The sequence below is a fragment of the Dendrobates tinctorius genome, unplaced genomic scaffold (genome assembly GCF_039654945.1).
Source record: "Dendrobates tinctorius isolate UK_male_01 unplaced genomic scaffold, ASM3965494v1 ptg000179l, whole genome shotgun sequence".
Taxonomy (NCBI): Eukaryota; Metazoa; Chordata; class Amphibia; order Anura; family Dendrobatidae; genus Dendrobates; species Dendrobates tinctorius.
The window spans coordinates 3597146-3619997 of record NW_027361846.1 but is presented as its reverse complement, the minus strand read 5'-3'; the positions used below and the strand labels follow the sequence as shown (position 1 = coordinate 3619997).

Sequence of the window (22852 nt, the reverse complement as noted above, 5' to 3'; positions counted from 1 at the left end):
GAAAACACAGCAAGGTGCGTGCGGGGGCACGCCAAGGTCCATGGCATGGTACGTGCCAGGAGTCCCGCCTGGGTACCGGCAAGGACTCGATGGCATCGGACTCCGGACAGCTGGCAACGATCGACAGGATGAGGGCATCAGGCTGCGGACATCAGCTGCGGACATCAGGCCGCACTCATCAGGCTTACAGTCTCTGGCAGCGATCGGCAGGTTCCGGGCATCCGGCAGGCAAACCAGGGTTCAGGCAAGGAGGCACGACAGATCTCCAAACATGGTGCGTGTTAGGGAACACGCCGAGGTCCAAAGCAAGATTCCAGGCAGGGTGAGTGCTAGGGGCACACCAGGGTCCAGGGCAAGGTGCGTGTGTAGGGGACACGCCAGGTTCAAAGTACAAAACACGGTGCGTGTGTAGGGGACATGCCAGGGTTCAAAGTACAAGACATGGTGCGTGTTAGGGAACACGCCGAGGTCCAAAGCAAGATTCCAGGCAGGGTGCGTGCTAGGGGCACACCAGGGTCCAGGGCAAGGTGCGTGTGTAGGGGACACGCCAGGTTGAAAGTAAAAAACACGGTGCGTGTGTAGGGGACACACCAGGGTTCAAGGTCCTGGGCGCGCTAGAGGAGCCGCCAGGGTTCAGGCTAAGGTCTTGCACGTGCCGAGGGCATGCCAGGATTCAGGATAAGGCAAGGGCCTGCGCGTGCTAGGAGGCACGCCAGGGTTCAGGCTAGGGCCTGTGCATGCAAGGGGGCATGACAGGGTTCAGGCTAGGACCTGTACGTGCAAGAGGGCACGACATGGTACATGGCAAGACCTGCGTGTACTTTAGAGAAGCACGGAGAGGTATGCCAAGGAGCCGGCTAGGGCCTGCGTGTGCTATTAGAGAAGCACGCAATGCACAGTGTGGGGCAGCATGGGTGCAAGGAAGCTCAGAGCACGGCTGGGGCACTGGCTAGCGGGTCGGGCTGAGGCTCAGACCGGCGGGCAAGACTGAGACGAGCCCGGCTGAAGCACAACAGGCGGACACAGCTTAGTCACTGGCCGACGAGCACGGCTGAGGCACAGACAGGCGGGCACGTATAGCGTGGCACGGCCGAGGCACAAACAGGCGGGCGAGGGAGGGCCAGGCACGTGCAAAGGGCACGTGAAGAAACAAGGCAAAAGCTAGGCAAGGTACAGAACAAGGAGCGGAACGTAGGCAGAAGTACAGAGCGGGGTCAGAGAGAGTAAAGGACTAGCAGCAGAGCGTAGGCCGAAGCCCAGAGCCGGGTCAAGGGAGAACCTTGAGACTAGCCAGGAAATGTGCTAGAGAGCACCATAGGACAGAGTCTAGCAGCAGAGTGTAGGCCGAAGCCCAGAGCCGGGTCAAGGCAGACCCTTGAGACTAGACATGGAATGTGCAAGAGAGCACCATAAGACAGAGTAAGGAAAGCCAGGCAGAGACAGAGAACGTGGAAGTACTACAAGGCTCAGAATAGCAAAGGCCAGACATGGCAAAACAGACAAGGCAGAGAACATAGGAAGTACTACAAGGCAAAGTATAGCAAGGACAAGACATGGCGAAAACAGGTAAAGCCAGAGAACATAGGAAGTACTACAAGTCAAAGAATAGCAAAGACAAGACATGGCACAAGACAAGAGGCAGAATACAAGCACAGAGCGTGTGCAGAGAAGCACTACAGGGCAGAGTGCAGGGGCCCCGAATACAGAGGGCGACCAAGCAGCCTAGCAGGGAAGCAACACAATAATCAGGCCCCGACCATAGGAAGGGGCAGTCTGATATAGGGCATTAGCACCTGCACTTCTGGGTCAGGACCAGGAGAGGACTTCTGGTTCAGTTCCTCCAGGATCATAGAGAGGCTAGCTAGATCAGATTCTGCTGGACCATAGAGAGGGTCACATGATCAGGGCCTTCAGGACCATTGAGAGGATTGCTGGATCAGATACTGCTGGACATAGAGAGGGTCACATGATCAGGGAGTCCAGGACCATAGGAAGGATTGCAGGATCAGATTCTGCTGGACCAGATTCTGCTGGACCATAGTGACGATCACAGCAGGTAGAGCAGAGACGGGCGCGCACACAGCAACGGCATGCAGCCATGAGGTGAGGTGCGCATGCACACTGCTCCAGGCATCTTGCAGCACAACAGTCAAGATGCTGCCACCACCATGTTTCACTGTTGGTATTGTATTGGGCAGGTGATGAGCAGTGCCTGGTTTTCTCCACACATACCGCTTAGAATTATCACCAAAAAGTTCTATCTTCATCTCATCAGACCGGAGAATCTTATTTCTCATAGTCTGGGAGTCCTTTATGTGTTTTTAGCAAACTCTATGCAGGCTTTCATATGTCTTGCACTGAGGAGAGGCTTCCCTCGGGCCACCCTGCCATAAAGGCCTGACTGGTGGAGGGCTGCAGTGATAGTTGACTTTGTGGAACTTTCTCCCATCTCCCTACTGCTTCTCTGGAGCTCAGCCACAGTGATCTTGGGGTTCTTCTTTACCTCTCTCACCAAGACTCTTCTCCCACTATTGCTCAGTTTGGCCGGACGGCCAGGTCTAGGAAGACTTCTGGTGGACCCAAACTTCTTCCAATTAAGGATTTTGGAGGCGACTGTGCTCTCAACAGAAATTCTTTTGTAACCTTGGCCAGATCTGACCCTTGGCCAGTTCCTTTGACCTCATGATTCTCATTTGGTGTGACATGCACTGTGAGCTGTGAGGTCTTATAAAGACAGGTGTGCGCCTTCACAAATCAAGTCCTGTCAGTTTAATTACACACAGCTTAACTCCGCTCACTTGCACATATTCTCCGCTCACACACACACATTCTCCGCTCACACACATTCTCCGCTCACACACACTTTCTTCTCCGCTCACACACACACATTCTCCGCTCACACACACACATTCTCCGGTCACACACACACATTCTCCGGTCACACACACACATTCTCCGCTCACACACACATATTCTCCGCTCACACACACACATTCTCCGCTCACACACACACACATTCTCCGCTCACACACACACACATTCTCCGCTCACACACATTCTCCGCTCACACACACACATTCTCCGCTCACACACATTCTCCGCTCACACACACACACATTCTCCGCTCACACACACACACACACACACATTCTCCGCTCACACACACACACATTCTCCGGTCACACACACACATTCTCCGCACACACACACATATTCTCCGCTCACACACACATATTCTCCGCTCACACACACACATTCTCCGCTCACACACACACATTCTCCGCTCACACACATTCTCCGCTCACACACACTCACACACACACATTCTCCGCTCACACACACACACATTCTCCGCACACACACACTCACACACACACATTCTCCGCTCACACACACACACATTCTCCGCTCACACACACACACATTCTCCGCTCACACACACACACACATTCTCCGCTCACACACACACACACATTCTCCGCTCACACACACACATTCTCCGCTCACACACACACATTCTCCGCTCACACACACACATTCTCCGCTCACACACACACATTCTCCGCTCACACACACACACACACACATTCTCCGCTCACACACACACACATTCTCCGCACACACACATTCTCCGCTCACACACACACATTCTCCGCTCACACACACACATTCTCCGCTCACACACACACATTCTCCGCTCACACACACACACACATTCTCCGCTCACACACATATTCTCCGCTCACACACACATATTCTCCGCTCACACACACACACATTCTCCGCTCACACACACACATTCTCCGCTCACACACACACATTCTCCGCACACACACACACACACACACATTCTCCGCTCACACACACATTCTCCGCTCACACACATATTCTCCGCTCACACACATATTCTCCGCTCACACACACACACACACACATATTCTCCGCTCACACACATTCTCCGCTCACACACACACATTCTCCGCTCACACACACTCATTCTCCGCACACACACATATTCTCCGCTCACACACACAAACACATTCTCCGCTCACACACATATTCTCCGCTCACACACACATTCTCCGCTCACACACACAAACACATTCTCCGCTCACACACATTCTCTGCTCACACACACACATTCTCTGCTCACACACACACATTCTCCGCTCACACACATATTCTCTGCTCACACACATATTCTCCGCTCACACACATTCTCCGCTCACACACACACATTCTCCGCTCACACACACTCATTCTCCGCACACACACACATATTCTCTGCTCACACACACAAACACATTCTCCGCTCACACACACATTCTCCGCTCACACACACATATTCTCTGATCACACACACATATTCTCCGCTCACACACACATTCTCCGCTCACACACACAAACACATTCTCCGCTCACACACATTCTCCGCTCACACACACACATTCTCCGCTCACACACACACATTCTCCGCTCACACACACACATATTCTCCGCTCACACACACATATTCTCTGCTCACACACACACATATTCTCCGCTCACACACACACACACATTCTCCGCTCACACACACACATTCTCCGCTCACACACACACACACACACACACACACATTCTCCGCACACACACACACACATTCTCCGCTCACACACACACACATTCTCCGCTCACACACACACATTCTCCGCTCACACACACACATTCTCCGGTCACACACACACATTCTCCGCACACACACACATATTCTCCGCTCACACACACATATTCTCCGCTCACACACACACATTCTCCGCTCACACACACACATTCTCCGCTCACACACATTCTCCGCTCACACACACTCACACACACACATTCTCCGCTCACACACACACACATTCTCCGCACACACACACTCACACACACACATTCTCCGCTCACACACACACACATTCTCCGCTCACACACACATTCTCCGCTCACACACACACACACATTCTCCGCTCACACACACACATTCTCCGCTCACACACACACATTCTCCGCTCACACACACACATTCTCCGCTCACACACACACATTCTCCGCTCACACACACACACACATTCTCCGCTCACACACATATTCTCCGCTCACACACACATATTCTCCGCTCACACACACACATTCTCCGCTCACACACACACATTCTCCGCTCACACACACACATTCTCCGCTCACACACACACATTCTCCGCTCACACACACACATTCTCCGCACACACACACACACACACATTCTCCGCTCACACACACATTCTCCGCTCACACACATATTCTCCGCTCACACACATATTCTCCGCTCACACACATATTCTCCGCTCACACACATTCTCCGCTCACACACACTCATTCTCCGCACACACACACATATTCTCCGCTCACACACACAAACACATTCTCCGCTCACACACATATTCTCTGCTCACACACACATATTCTCCGCTCACACACACATTCTCCGCTCACACACACAAACACATTCTCCGCTCACACACATTCTCCGCTCACACACACACATTCTCCGCTCACACACACACATTCTCTGCTCTCACACACATATTCTCCGCTCACACACACACATATTCTCCGCTCACACACACATATTCTCTGCTCACACACACACATATTCTCCGCTCACACACACACACATTCTCCGCTCACACACACACACATTCTCCACTCACACACACACACATTCTCCGCTCACACACACACATTCTCCGCACACACACACATATTCTCCGCTCACACACATTCTCCGCTCACACACACACATTCTCTGCTCACACACACATATTCTCCGCTCACACACACACATATTCTCCGCTCACACACACATATTCTCCGCTCACACACACACATTCTCCGCTCACACACACACATTCTCCGCTCACACACACATATTCTCCGCTCACACACACACATTCTCCGCTCACACACACACACATTCTCCGCTCACACACACACACATTCTCCGCTCACACACATTCTCCGCTCACACACACACATTCTCCGCTCACACACATTCTCCGCTCACACACACACACATTCTCCGCTCACACACACACACACACACATTCTCCGCTCACACACATTCTCCGCTCACACACACACATTCTCCGGTCACACACACACATTCTCCGCACACACACACATATTCTCCGCTCACACACACATATTCTCCGCTCACACACACACATTCTCCGCTCACACACACACATTCTCCGCTCACACACACACATTCTCCGCTCACACACACACATTCTCCGCTCACACACACACACATTCTCCGCTCACACACACACACATTCTCCGCTCACACACACATTCTCCGCTCACACACACAAATTCTCCGCTCACACACACACATTCTCCGCTCACACACACACATTCTCCGCTCACACACACACATTCTCCGCTCACACACACACACACACACATTCTCCGCTCACACACACACACACACACACATTCTCCGCTCACACACACACATTCTCCGCTCACACACACACATTCTCCTCTCACACACACACATTCTCCGCTCACACACACACACACATTCTCCGCTCACACACATATTCTCCGCTCACACACACATATTCTCCGCTCACACACACACACATTCTCCGCTCACACACACACATTCTCCGCTCACACACACACATTCTCCGCACACACACACACACACACATTCTCCGCTCACACACACATTCTCCGCTCACACACACATTCTCCGCTCACACACACATTCTCCGCTCACACACATATTCTCCGCTCACACACATATTCTCCGCTCACACACACACACATATTCTCCGCTCACACACATTCTCCGCTCACACACACATATTCTCCGCTCACACACACAAACACATTCTCCGCTCACACACATATTCTCCGCTCACACACACATTCTCCGCTCACACACACAAACACATTCTCCGCTCACACACATTCTCCGCTCACACACACACATTCTCTGCTCACACACACACATTCTCCGCTCACACACACATTCTCCGCTCACACACATATTATCCGCTCACACACATATTCTCCGCTCACACACACACACACACACACACATATTCTCCGCTCACACATATTCTCCGCTCACACACACACATTCTCCGCTCACACACACTCATTCTCCGCACACACACACACACATATTCTCCGCTCACACACACAAACACATTCTCCGCTCACACACACATTCTCCGCTCACACACACATATTCTCTGCTCACACACACATATTCTCCGCTCACACACACATTCTCCGCTCACACACACAAACACATTCTCCGCTCACACACATTCTCCGCTCACACACACACATTCTCCGCTCACACACACACATTCTCCGCTCACACACACACATATTCTCCGCTCACACACACATATTCTCTGCTCACACACACACATATTCTCCGCTCACACACACACACATTCTCCGCTCACACACACACACATTCTCCGCTCACACACACACACACACACACACACACATTCTCCGCTCACACACACACACATTCTCCGCTCACACACACACATTCTCCGCTCACACACACACATTCTCCGGTCACACACACACATTCTCCGCACACACACACACACATATTCTCCGCTCACACACACATATTCTCCGCTCACACACACATATTCTCCGCTCACACACACACACATTCTCCGCTCACACACACACACACACACATTCTCCGCTCACACACATTCTCCGCTCACACACACACATTCTCCGGTCACACACACACATTCTCCGCACACACACACATATTCTCCGCTCACACACACATATTCTCCGCTCACACACACACATTCTCCGCTCACACACACACATTCTCCGCTCACACACACACATTCTCCGCTCACACACACACATTCTCCGCTCACACACACACACATTCTCCGCTCACACACACACACATTCTCCGCTCACACACACATTCTCCGCTCACACACACAAATTCTCCGCTCACACACACACATTCTCCGCTCACACACACACATTCTCCGCTCACACACACACATTCTCCGCTCACACACACACACACACACATTCTCCGCTCACACACACACACACACACACATTCTCCGCTCACACACACACATTCTCCGCTCACACACACACATTCTCCTCTCACACACACACATTCTCCGCTCACACACACACACACATTCTCCGCTCACACACATATTCTCCGCTCACACACACATATTCTCCGCTCACACACACACACATTCTCCGCTCACACACACACATTCTCCGCTCACACACACACATTCTCCGCACACACACACACACACACATTCTCCGCTCACACACACATTCTCCGCTCACACACACATTCTCCGCTCACACACATATTCTCCGCTCACACACATATTCTCCGCTCACACACACACACATATTCTCCGCTCACACACATTCTCCGCTCACACACACATATTCTCCGCTCACACACACAAACACATTCTCCGCTCACACACATATTCTCCGCTCACACACACATTCTCCGCTCACACACACAAACACATTCTCCGCTCACACACATTCTCCGCTCACACACACACATTCTCTGCTCACACACACACATTCTCCGCTCACACACACATTCTCCGCTCACACACATATTATCCGCTCACACACATATTCTCCGCTCACACACACACACACACACACACATATTCTCCGCTCACACATATTCTCCGCTCACACACACACATTCTCCGCTCACACACACTCATTCTCCGCACACACACACACACATATTCTCCGCTCACACACACAAACACATTCTCCGCTCACACACACATTCTCCGCTCACACACACATATTCTCTGCTCACACACACATATTCTCCGCTCACACACACATTCTCCGCTCACACACACAAACACATTCTCCGCTCACACACATTCTCCGCTCACACACACACATTCTCCGCTCACACACACACATTCTCCGCTCACACACACACATATTCTCCGCTCACACACACATATTCTCTGCTCACACACACACATATTCTCCGCTCACACACACACACATTCTCCGCTCACACACACACACATTCTCCGCTCACACACACACACACACACACACACACATTCTCCGCTCACACACACACACATTCTCCGCTCACACACACACATTCTCCGCTCACACACACACATTCTCCGGTCACACACACACATTCTCCGCACACACACACACACATATTCTCCGCTCACACACACATATTCTCCGCTCACACACACATATTCTCCGCTCACACACACACATTCTCCGCTCACACACACACATTCTCCGCTCACACACATTCTCCGCTCACACACACTCACACACACACATTCTCCGCTCACACACACACACATTCTCCGCACACACACACTCACACACTCACATTCTCCGCTCACACACACACACATTCTGCGCTCACACACACACACATTCTCCGCTCACACACACACACACATTCTCCGCTCACACACACACATTCTCCGCTCACACACACACATTCTCCGCTCACACACACACATTCTCCGCTCACACACACACATTCTCCGCTCACACACACACACATTCTCCGCTCACACACACATATTCTCCGCTCACACACACGCACATTCTCCGCTCACACACACACATTCTCCGCTCACACACACACATTCTCCGCTCACACACACACATTCTCCGCACGCACACACACACACACACATTCTCCGCTCACACACACATTCTCCGCTCACACACATATTCTCCGCTCACACACATATTCTCCGCTCACACACACACACACATATTCTCCGCTCACACACATTCTCCGCTCACACACACTCATTCTCCGCACACACACACATATTCTCCGCTCACACACACAAACACATTCTCCGCTCACACACATATTCTCTGCTCACACACACATATTCTCCGCTCACACACACATTCTCCGCTCACACACACAAACACATTCTCCGCTCACACACATTCTCTGCTCACACACACACATTCTCTGCTCACACACACATATTCTCCGCTCACACACACACATATTCTCCGCTCACACACACATATTCTCTGCTCACACACACACACATTCTCCGCTCACACACACACACATTCTCCGCTCACACACACACACATTCTCCACTCACACACACACACATTCTCCGCTCACACACACACATTCTCCGCACACACACACATATTCTCCGCTCACACACACATATTCTCTGCTCACACACACATATTCTCCGCTCACACACACACATTCTCCACTCACACACACACACATTCTCCGCTCACACACACACATTCTCCACTCACACACACAAACACATTCTCCGCTCACACACACACATTCTCCGCTCACACACACAAACACATTCTCCGCTCACACACATTCTCCGCTCACACACACACATTCTCTGCTCACACACACATATTCTCCGCTCACACACACACATATTCTCCGCTCACACACACATATTCTCTGCTCACACACACACATATTCTCCGCTCACACACACACACATTCTCCGCTCACACACACACACATTCTCCACTCACACACACACACATTCTCCGCTCACACACACACATTCTCTGCACACACACACATATTCTCCGCTCACACACACATATTCTCTGCTCACACACACATATTCTCCGCTCACACACACACATTCTCCACTCACACACACACACATTCTCCGCTCACACACACACATTCTCCACTCACACACACAAACACATTCTCCGCTCACACACACAAATTCTCCGCTCACACACACAAACACATTCTCCGCTCACACACACACACATTCTCCGCTCACACACATATTCTCCGCTCACACACATATTCTCCGCTCACACACACACACACATTCTCCGCTCACACACACACATTCTCCGCTCATACACACACATTCTCCACTTACACACATATTGTTGTGAGCTCATTTTCGGGTTTGCCTCTGGCTTCTTGTGAGGGTTATGGAGCTGGCTGTGCTGACAGAGGAGTAGTGAGTTCTCTATCTGGACTCCCTCTGTTGGTGAAGGGAGGTAATGAAGCTGATCTAAATGGCAGAGACCAGCCACCAGAGGAAGAGGACTGTGATTGGACATCAGGAATTTCTGATTGGATTTAAGGCAGCCGACTCCCTAGTTTCTTGCTGGTGATTTCTCCTGACTGTGGCTTCTGGTTTCCAGTTTGGTTCCTGCCTTCTTAAAGCTAAGTTTTCTCTGCTATTGTACATATGAGTTTTCGTCTGGTTACTTAGTTTTTGTGTTCAGCCAGCCCTGGCTGAGACTGGGCTGAATCCCCATTTTTTGTCTCTGATCAGTTGATCTCTTTTGCTCTGTCTTCAGAATATACCTGACTGCTGATATAGGGAATTGAAGTCTAGCGTCTTCAGGGCCTTTTTCTATCAGACGTGCTGGACATTTTTTGGCAGGGTTTTTGCGTGATTGCAGACAGCAGCTTTTCTTTCCTGTCCTATTTAGTTAGCGAGGGCTCCATCGTTTGCTCAGCCTATCTTTCTATCTGTGTTTGTGCTTTCATCTTTTTTCACCGACAATACATGTTGGGGGCTGTCTATTGCTTTGGGGTCTGCTCTGGGGCAGTTTAGATTTTCCCTTTCTTTAGGCTTATTTAGTTCTCTGGCCGTGACGAAGCGTCTAGGACCACCATAGGAACGCTCTACGGCTACTGCTACTTGTGTGTATAGGATCAGAGGTCTGCAATCCGCTAATTACCAACCTCTCCGGTTTTCTGGGCTTAGCTTGCTTTTTGTTTTTTCCTCCTCGGTGACTCATTTATAACAGAATCACCAGCCATACCGCAGATTCTAGGGTACTCAAAAGCAGGAGAGAAGTCGGAATTTTTTTTTTTTTTAATGTATATTTTCTCTTTTTCTCTGGGGCCATAGGAGGATTTTTTTTTCCCTTTCTCCTTGATGGAGATTAAGCAATTGTCTGATCATGTGGAGCAGCTTGCTGCTGAAGTGCGGGCAATTTCCGTCTATCTCACTCATTCTCATGCTGTTGAACCAAAGATCCCTACTCCTGATGTGTTTTTTGGGGATCGGTCTACATTTTTGAATTTTAAGAATAATTGTAAATTATTTCTTGCCTTGAAGCCTAACTCATCGGGGAGCTCTGAGCAGCAGGTTAAAATTATCATCTCCTTGCTGCGCGGCGATCCCCAGGATTGGGCGTTTTCTTTGACACCTGAAATCCTGTTTTGACTAATGTGGATGCATTTTTTCAAGCCTTGGGGTTGTTATATGATGAACCTAATGCTAGTGATCAAGCTGAGAGAACCCTATTGGCATTGAACCAGGGTCAGGATCCTGCAGAGTTATACTGTCAGAAATTCTGAAAGTGGGCGGTCCTTACTACATGGAATGATAGTGCATTGGCAGCTCTCTTTCGGAAGGGTTTGTCTGAAACTTTAAAAGATACTATGGTGGGATTTCCTGTTCCCTCTGGTCTTGATGATTCTATGTCATTAGCCATTCAAGTTGATCGGCGTTTACGTGAACACAAAACTACATGGGAGGCGCTGCCACCTTTTGAACAAATGTCTGAACCTATACAATGTGATGGCGTTTTGTCTAGGGCGCAACGTCAGGAGTTTAGAAGGCGTAATAAGCTGTGTTTTTTCTGTGGAGATGCCTCATGTTATTTCTGTCTGCCCTAAACGTGAGAAACGTTTTGCACACACATTTGCTGTGGGTGGTGTACAACCTACAGTCATATGTTAAAGTTTGGGCACCCCTATTAATGTTACCTTTTTTCTTTATAACAATTTTGGTTTTTGCAACAGCTATTTCAGTTTCATATATCTAATAACTGATGGACTCAGTTATAGTTCTGGATTCAAATGAGGTTTATTGTACTAACAGAAAATCTGTATTTAAACAAAATTTGACCGGTGCAAAAGTATGAGCACCCTTATCGTTTTCTTGATTTGAATACTCCTAACTACTGTTTACTGACTTCCTGAAGCACTAAATTGGTTTTGTAACCTCATTGAGCTTTGAGCTTCAGCTTCATAGCCAGGTGTATCAAATCATGAGAAATGGTATTTAAGGTGGCCACTTGCAAGTAGTTCTCCTATTTGATTCTCCTATGAAGAGTGGCATCATGGGCTCCTCAAAACAACTCTCAAATGATCTGATAACAAAGATTATTCAGCATAGCTTTTCAGGGGAAGGATACAAAAAGTTGTCTCAGAGATTTAACCTGTCAGTTTCCACTGTGAGGAACATAGTAAGGAAATGGAAGAACACAGGTACAGTTCTTGTTAAGCCCAGAAGTGGCAGGCCAAGAAAAATATCAGAAAGGCAGAGAAGAAGAATGGTGAGAACAGTCAAGGACAATCCACAGACCACCTCCAAAGACCTGCAGCATCATCTTGCTGCAGATGGTGTCACTGTGCATCGGTCAACAATACAGCGCACTCTGCACAAGGAGAAGCCATATGGGAGAGTGATGCGAAAGAAGCCGTTTCTGCAAGCACGCCAAAAACAGAGTCGCCTGAGGTATGCAAAAGCACATTTGGACAAGCCAGTTACATTTTGGAAGAAGGTCCTGTGGACTGATGAAACAAAGATTGAGTTGTTTGGTCATACAAAAAGGCGTTATGCATGGAGGCTAAAAAACACCGCATTGCAAGAAAAACACTTTCTACCCATAGTAAAATTTGGTGGAGGTTCCATCATGCTTTGGGGCTGTGTGGCCAATGCCGGCACCGGGAATCTTGTTAAAGTTGAGGGTCGCATGGATTCAACTCAGTATCAGCAGATTCTTGACAATGTGCAAGAATCAGTGGCGAAGTTGAAGTTACGCAGGGGATGGATATTTCAGCAAGACAATGATCCAAAACACCGCTCCAAATCTACTCAGGCATTCATGCAGAGGAACAATTACAATGTTCTGGAATGGCCATCCCAGTCCCCAGACCTGAAGATCATTGAACATCTGTGGGATGATTTGAAGCGGGCTGTCCATGCTCGGCGACCATCAAACTTAACTGAACTGGAATTGTTTTGTAAACAGGAATGGTCACAAATACCTTCATCCAGGATCCAGGAACTCATTAATAGCTACAGGAAGCGACTAGAGGCTGTTATTTTTGCAAAAGGAGGATCTACGAAATATTAATGTCACTTTTATGTTGAGGTGCCCATACTTTGGCACTGGTCAAATTTTGTTTAAATGCAGGTTGCACATTTTCTGTTAGTACAATAAACCTTATTTGAATCCAGAAATATAACTGAGTCCATCAGTTATTAGATATATGAAACTGAAATAGCTGTTGCAAAAACCAAAATTGTTATAAAGAAAAAAGGTTAACATTAATAGGGGTGCCCAAGCTTTAACATATGACTGTAAGTTTCTTTAGGCAATTACTCTGATCTGCTCCTTATCCACATTTTCCGCGAAGTCTTTTGTGGATTCGGGAGCAGCCCTAAACCTAATGGACTTCGATTTTGCTAAACGTTGTGGATTTCCGATGACACCTCTGTGGACGCCTATCACTTTGAGGGGTATTGATGCTACTCCTTTGGCAAAGAATAAACCTCAGTTTTGGACCCAGGTGGTAATGCGGGTCGCCCCAGACCACCAAGAAAATTGCAGATTTTTGGTGTTGCATAATTTACATGATACCATTGTTCTGGGTTTTCCCTGGTTGTAAATCCATAATCCGGTTTTGGATTGGAAATCTGTGTCTGTGGTGAGTTGGGGTTGTCGGTGTGCCCTTAGTGACACTCCTGTTTTCTCCACCTCTCCCCAGTCGCATGATGTTCCTGACTATTTGGCGGATTTTTATGATGTATTTAGTGAGAGTAAGTCTGCGTCTTTGCCTCCTCATAGGAGTTATGACTGTGTAATTGAGCTGAGCCCTGGGTGTAAATTTCCCAAGGGTCGACTTTTCAATTTATCTGTACCCGAACACGAGGCTATGCGATCCAATATTAAGGAGTCGTTGGAGAAGGGTCATATTAGACCATCCTCTTCACCCTTAGATGCTGGGGTTTTTTTTCGTGGCCAAGAAAGATGGTTCATTAAGGCCTTGTATTGATTATCGTTCCCTCAACAAAATTACGGTTAAATATCAGTACCCGTTACCCCTGATTTCTGATCTATTCTCCAGAGTTAAAGGTGCTTGCTGGTTTACTAAGCTTGACCTCAGGGGGGCGTATAATCTTATTCGCATCAAGCATGGGGATGAATGGAAGACGGCGTTTAATACTCCGGAGGGACATTTTGAGTACCTGGTGATGCCTTTTGGGCTCACTAATGCCCCTTCTGTCTTCCAATCCTTCATGAATGATATTTTCCGGGACTTTGTGGATAAGTTTTTGATCATCTATCTGGATGATATTTTGATCTTTTCCAGGGATTGGGTTTCTCATGTGGAACATGTTCGGACTGTGTTCCGGATTTTGAGAGTGAATTCCTTGTATGTTAAGGGATCGAAGTGCCTTTTTGGTGTACAGAGGATTTCATTTTTGGGATTTATTTTGTCTCCGTCAACTACTGAAATGGACCCGGCCAAGGTACAGGCCATTTATGATTGGGTTCAACCTACTTCTTTGAAGGCTCTCCAGAAGTTTTTGGGTTTTGCAAATTTTTATCGTAAATTTATAGCTAATTTTTCTGGTATTGCTAAACCACTGACTGATTTAACTAAGAAGGGTGCTGATGTGCTGAATTGGTCTTCAGAGGCTGTTTCGGCCTTTCAGGAGCTGAAGCGGAGGTTCACTTCTGCTCCGCTTTTGCGGCAACCTGATGTCTCACTTCCTTTTCAGGTGGAGGTAGACGCTTCAGAGATTGGTGCAGGAGCTGTTTTGTCCCAAAAAGATCCGGTGACGTCTAAAATGAATCCCTGTGCCTTCTTTTCCAGAAAGTTCTCCCCATCTGAACGCAATTATGATGTGGGGAATCGGGAATTGTTAGCCATGAAATGGGCATTTGAGGAGTGGAGACATTGGTTGGAGGGAGCTAGACATCAAGTTATGGTCCTCACTGACCACCAGAATTTGATTTACCTTGAGTCGGCCAAACGCTTGAATCCTAGACAGGCTAGGTGGGCCTTGTTGTTTACTCGTTTTGATTTTGTGGTCTCCTTTCTAAGAATGTTAAGGCAGACGCCCTTTCTAGGAGTTTCTTTGCTGATTCTCCTATTGTTATCAAGCCTACTACCATCCTAGGTTAGGGGGTAGTTCTTTCTGCCATCTCGCCCGATTTGAGACGTGCTCTGGAAGAATTCCAGGAGGACAAACCTGAGCGTTGTCCTATGGGAAAATTGTATGTTCCTGACCAGTGGAGGAAGAGAGTGATGTCTGAAGTTCATTGCTCCGCATTGGCTGGTCATCCAGGTATTTTTGGTACCAGAGATTTGGTGAGTCGGTCTTTTTGGTGGCCTGCCTTATCTCGTGATGTCAGGAATTTTGTGCAGTCCTGTGGGACTTGTTCCCAGTGTAAACCCTGTTCTCGCTCTAGTGGGTTGTTGATGCCCTTGCCGGTGCCCATGAGGCCATAGACCCATATTTCAATGGATTTTATTTCTGATCTTCCTGTCTTTCAGAGAATGACTGTTATCTGGGTGATTTGTGATAGATTCTCTAAGATGGTCCATCTTGAACCACTCCCAAAGTTGCCATCTTCCTCAGAGTTGGTACCCTTGTTTTTACAACAGGTGGTTCGGTTGCATGGGATTCCTGAGAACATTGTATCGGACAGAGGAGCTCAGTTTGTTTCCAGATTCTGGAAAGCCTTCTGTTCCAAGCTGGGAATTCAGTTGTCCTTCTCCTCTGCGTTTCACACTCAGACCAATGGGCAGACGGAGAGAAGAAACCAGACTTTGGAGTCCTATTTGAGATGTTTTATATCTGCTGATCAGGATGATTGGGTTTCATTTTTGCCCTTGGCCGAATTCGCTTTAAATAATAGAGCTAGTTCTGCCACCTTGATGTCCCCCTTTTTCTGTAACTTTGGGTTTCATCCTCGATTTTCTTCAGGGCAAGTGGAATCTTCAGCCTGCCCAGGTGTTGACACTGTGGTAGAGAAAATGCAGCAGATTTGGGACCAAGTAGTGGATAAGTTGTCTCTCTCCCAGGAAAAGGCCCAGCGGTTTTCTATCCGGCATAGGACCATTGGTCCCCGGTTTAAAGTGGGTGATATGGTTTGGTTGTCATCAAAGAATATCTCTATGAAGGTGGCTTCTCCAAAGTTCAAGCCAAGATTTATTGGACCTTACAAGATGTTGGAGATTCTTAATCCGGTTTCTTTTCGATTGGCTCTTCCTGTTACGTTTAAGATCCATAACGTGTTTCATAAGTCGCTGTTAAATAGATATGTTGAGCCAGTAGTTCCTGTGGTGGCACCTCCTGACCCTGTATTGGTTAAAGGTAATGTGGAATATGAGGTAGAGAAAATACTGGATTCTTGTCTGGCTAGACGGAGACTCCAGTATTTGGTCAAGTGGAAGGGTTATGGCCAGGAGGACAATTCTTGGGTCTCTGCCTCTGATATTCATGCCGATAGATTGGTTCGTGCTTTTCATCGGGCCCATCCTGATCGGCCCGGTGGCGTGGATGAGGGTTCGGTGACCCCTTCTCACGGGGGGGTACTGTTGTGAGCTCATTTTCGGGTTTGCCTCTGGCTTCTGGTGAGGGTTATGGAGCTGGCTGTGCTGACAGAGGAGTAGTGAGTTCTCTATCTGGACTCCCTCTGTTGGTGAAGGGAGGTAATGAAGCTGATCTAAATGGCAGAGACCGGCCACCTGGGAAGAGGACTGTGATTGGACATCAGGAATTTCTGATTGGATTTAAGGCAGCCGACTCCCTAGTTTCTTGCTGGTGATTTCTCCTGACTGTGGCTTCTGGTTTCCAGTTTGGTTCCTGCCTTCTTAAAGCTAAGTTTTCTCTGCTATTGTTCATATGAGTTTTCGTCTGGTTACTTAGTTTTTGTGTTCAGCCAGCCCTGGCTGAGACTGGGCTGAATCCCCATTTTGTCTCTGATCAGTTGATCTCTTTTGCTCTGTCTTCAGAATATACCTGAGTGCTGATATAGGGAATTGAAGTCTAGCATCTTCAGGGCCTTTTTCTATCAGACGTGCTGGACATTTTTTGGCAGGGTTTTTGCGTGATTGCAGACAGCAGCTTTTCTTTCCTGTCCTATTTAGTTAGCGAGGGCCCCATCGTTTGCTCAGCCTATCTTTCTATCTGTGTTTGTGTTTTCATCTTTTTTCACCGACAATACATGTTGGGGGCTGTCTATTGCTTTGGGGTCTGCTCTGGGGCAGTTTAGATTTTCCCTTTCTTTCTTTAGGCTTATTTAGTTCTCTGGCCGTGACGAGGCGTCTAGGACCACCGTAGGCACGCTCCACGGCTACTGCTAGTTGTGTGTATAGGATCAGGAGTCTGCAATCCGCTAGTTACCAACCTCTCCGGTTTTCTGGGCTTAGCTTGCTTTTTGTTTTTTCCTCCTCGGTGACTCATTCATAACACACATTCTCCACTCACACACACATTCTCCGCTCACACACACATTCTCCGCTCACACACACGTTCTCCGCTCACACACACATATTCTCCGCTCACACACACACATTCTCCGCTCACACACACACATTCTCCGCTCATACACACATTCTCCGCTCACACACACGTTTTCCGCTCACACACACATGTTCTCCGCTCACACACACATATTCTCCGCTCACACACACACATTCCCCACTCACACACACATTCTCCGCTCACACACACATTCTCCGCTCATACACACGTTCTCCGCTCACACACACATGTTCTCCGCTCACACACACATGTTCTCCGCTCACACACACATATTCTCCGCTCACACACATATTCTCCGCTCACACACACATTCCCCGCTCACACACACACACACATTCTCCCCTCACACACACACACACACACACATTCTCCGCTCACACACACACATTCTCCGCTCACACACACACATTCTCCGCTCACACACACACATTCTCCGCTCACACACACACATTCTCCGCTCACACACACACACATTCTCCCCTCACACACACATATTCTCCGCTCACACACACACATTCTCCGCTTACACACACACATTCTCCGCTCACACACACACATTCTCCGCTCACACACACACATTCTCCGCTCACACAGACATATTCTCCCCTCACACACACATATTGTCCCCTCACACACACATATTCTCCCCTCACACACACATATTCTCCCCTCACACACACATATTCTCCGCTCACGCACACACATTCTCCGCTCACGCACACACATTCTCCGCTCACGCACACACATTCTCTGCTCACGCACACACATTCACCGCTCACGCACACACATTCTCCGCTCACGCACACACATTCTCCGCTCACGCACACACATTCTCCGCTCACGCACACACATTCTCCGCTCACGCACACACATTCTCCGCTCACACACACACATTCTCCCCTCACACACACATTCACCCCTCACACACACACATTCTCCCCTCACACACACACATTCTCCCCTCACACACACACATTCTCCCCTCACACACACACATTCTCCGCTCACACACACACATTCTCCCCTCACACACACATTCTCCCCTCACACACACACATTCTCCCCTCACACACACACATTCTCCCCTCACACACACATTCTCCGCTCACGCACACACATTCTCCGCTCACACACACACATTCACCCCTCACACACACACATTCTCCCCTCACACACACACATTCTCCCCTCACACACACATTCTCCGCTCACACACACACATTCTCCGCTCACACACACACATTCTCCCCTCACACACACACATTCTCCGCTCACACACACACATTCTCCGCTCACACACACATTCTCCGCTCACACACACACATTCTCCGCTCACACACACACATTCTCCCCTCACACACACATTCTCCGCTCACACACACACATTCTCCCCTCACACACACACATTCTCCCCTCACACACACACATTCTCCCCTCACACACACACATTCTCCCCTCACACACACACATTCTCCCCTCACACACACACATTCTCCCCTCACACACACACATTCTCCGCTCACACACACACATTCTCCCCTCACACACACACATTCTCCCCTCACACACACACATTCTCCGCTCACACACACATTCTCCCCTCACACACACACATTCTCCGCTCACACACACACATTCTCCCCTCACACACACACATTCTCCCCTCACACACACACATTCTCCCCTCACACACACACATTCTCCCCTCACACACACACATTCTCCCCTCACACACACACATTCTCCCCTCACACACACACATTCTCCCCTCACACACACACATTCTCCCCTCACACACACACATTCTCCGCTCACACACACATTCTCCGCTCACACACACATTCTCCGCTCACACGCTGTTCCTCCTTCTGACATCATTTCCTTTGACAATTCTCAGCGTTTTTGGCAGCAAATCTGCAGCAAATAAGCAGTAAATACGCAGCGAAGGCACAAACCTTTTTACACCTGCATTTTTGCTGCAGATTTGACTGACTCAGTTGAAGTCAATGAGACAAAATCACTGCAGAAAGGCAAAAGAATTGACATGCTGCAGAAAATAAAACGCTGCAAATATGGACGAAAATTTACTGATCATGTGCGCAGCAATTCAGGATTGTCATGCAAGATAATTAAATAAGTATTCCAATGAGTTTTTGGACCAATTACACATGTAAAAAAGCCACGAAAAAGCGTGAAAAACAAATTGTGTGCACATTATTATTATTATTATTATTATTATTATTTATATAGCGCCATTAATTCCATGGTGCTGTACATGGGAAGGGGGGTTACATGCAACGTTATAGATATCGTTAACAGTAAACAGATTTACAATGACAGACTGGTACAGAGGGGAGAGGACCCTGTCCTTGTGGACTTACATTCTACGGGATAGTGGGGAAGAGACAGAAGGTCGGGGGTGCAGCAGCTCTGGTGGCGATGAGGCGGCAGCTCAGGCGGTGGTGAGGTGGCAGAATGGTTATTGCGGGCTGTAAGCTTTCCTGAAAAGATGGGTTTTCAGGTTCCGTTTGAAGGATCCGAGGGTGGTGGATAATCGGACGTGTTGAGGCGTGGTATTCCAGAGGATACGGGATATTCGGGAGAAATCTTGGAGAAGGTTGTGTGAGGAACGAATAGGTGTGGAGGAGAGTAGGAGGTCTTGGGAGGATCGAAGATTACGTGAGGGAAGATATTGGGAGATTAGTTCAGAGATATAGGGAGGGGACAGGTTGTGGATGGCATGGTAGGTCAGTGTTAGTAGTTTGAACTGGATGCGTTGGGGAATTGGGAGCCAATGGTGGGATTTGCAGAGGGGAGAGACGGGGGAGTAGCGAGGAGAGAGGTGGATTAGTCGGGCAGCAGAGATGAGGACAGAATGGAGTGGTGCAAGAGAGTTAGCAGGGAGGCCACAGAGGAGAGTGTTGCAGTAGTCAAGGTGGGAGATAATGAGGGCATGTACAAGAGTTTTAGTAGATTGAGGGCTGAGGAAGGGACGGATTCTGGAAATATTTTTGAGTTGGAGGCGACAGGAAGTGGCAAGAGTTTGGACGTGTGGCTTGAAGGACAGGGCAGAGTCGAGAGTTACTCCGAGACAGCAGATTTCAGGTGCGGGAGAGAGCGTGATGCCGTTTACCATAATAGATCGGGTAGGGAAGATACGTGATATGGAGGAAAGATAATGAGTTCAGTTTTGTCTACATTGAGTTTTAGGAAGCGAGAAGTGAAAAAGGAGGATATGGCTGATGGACACTCTAGGATTCTGTACAGCAGATAGGTGACATCTGGGCCAGAGAGGTAGATCTGAGTGTCACTCTGCATACTGGTGGTACTGGAAGCCATGGGACTTTATGAGTTGTCCTAGGCCAAGAGTATAGATGGAAAAAATGTAGGGGCCCCAAGACAGAGCCTTGGGGGACTCCAACAGAGAGGGGGCGGGATGAGGAGGTAGTGTGGGAGTGGGAAACGCTGAATGTGCGGTCAGAAAGGTATGAGGAAATCCAGACAGGGCAAGGTCTTTGATGCCAAGGGAAAAGAGAATCTGTAGCAGTAAGCAGTGGTCAACTGTGTCGAAGGCAGAGGACAGGTCAAGAAGGAGGAGGATGGAGAACTGTCTGTTAGCTTTGGCTGTAAGTCATTAGTAATTTTGGTCAGGGCAGTTTCGGTGCAGTGGTGGGGGTGGAAGCCAGATTGCAGGATGTCAAGGAGGGAGCTAGATGAGAGGTGGGAGGAAAGTTGAGCATGGACGTGCTGCTCAAGGAGTTTGGAAGCGAGCGGGAGCAGTGATATGGGGCGATAGCTGGGCATAGCAGATGGGTCAAGGTTTGATTTTTTGAGGATGGATGTTATGGTGGCATGTTTGAAGGCAGAGGGGAAGGTACTAGAAGATAGCGATAGCTTGAAGAGATGGGTTAGGGCTGGGATGAGCGTGTTAGTGAGGATGGGGTGAAGTGCACAAGTGGTGAGGTGTGATTTGGAAAGGAGATGAGTAAGCTCTCCTTCAGTGATGTTGGAGAGGGAGGTTATTAGGGTAGGGCAGAGGCTTGGTATGTGGAGTGGTTGGGGTGGTGGAACAGTAAAGGTTTGTCTTGTTTGGTTGATCTTATTTTTGAAGTAGGTGGCAAAGTGCTCGGCAGAGATAAGGGGAATTGGAGGTGGCAGTGGTGGGCGGAGGAGAGAGTTAAATGTGCTGAACAGTTGTTTTGGGT

At 48.7% G+C, this 22852-nt stretch overlaps 1 protein-coding gene across 1 annotated transcript in view; it reads left to right on the top strand.

Moving 5' to 3' along the window:
* Nucleotides 1-22852, top strand: part of LOC141054879 (SCO-spondin-like) — a 463576-nt gene that overhangs the window by 237589 nt on the left and 203135 nt on the right. The window lies entirely within an intron of this gene.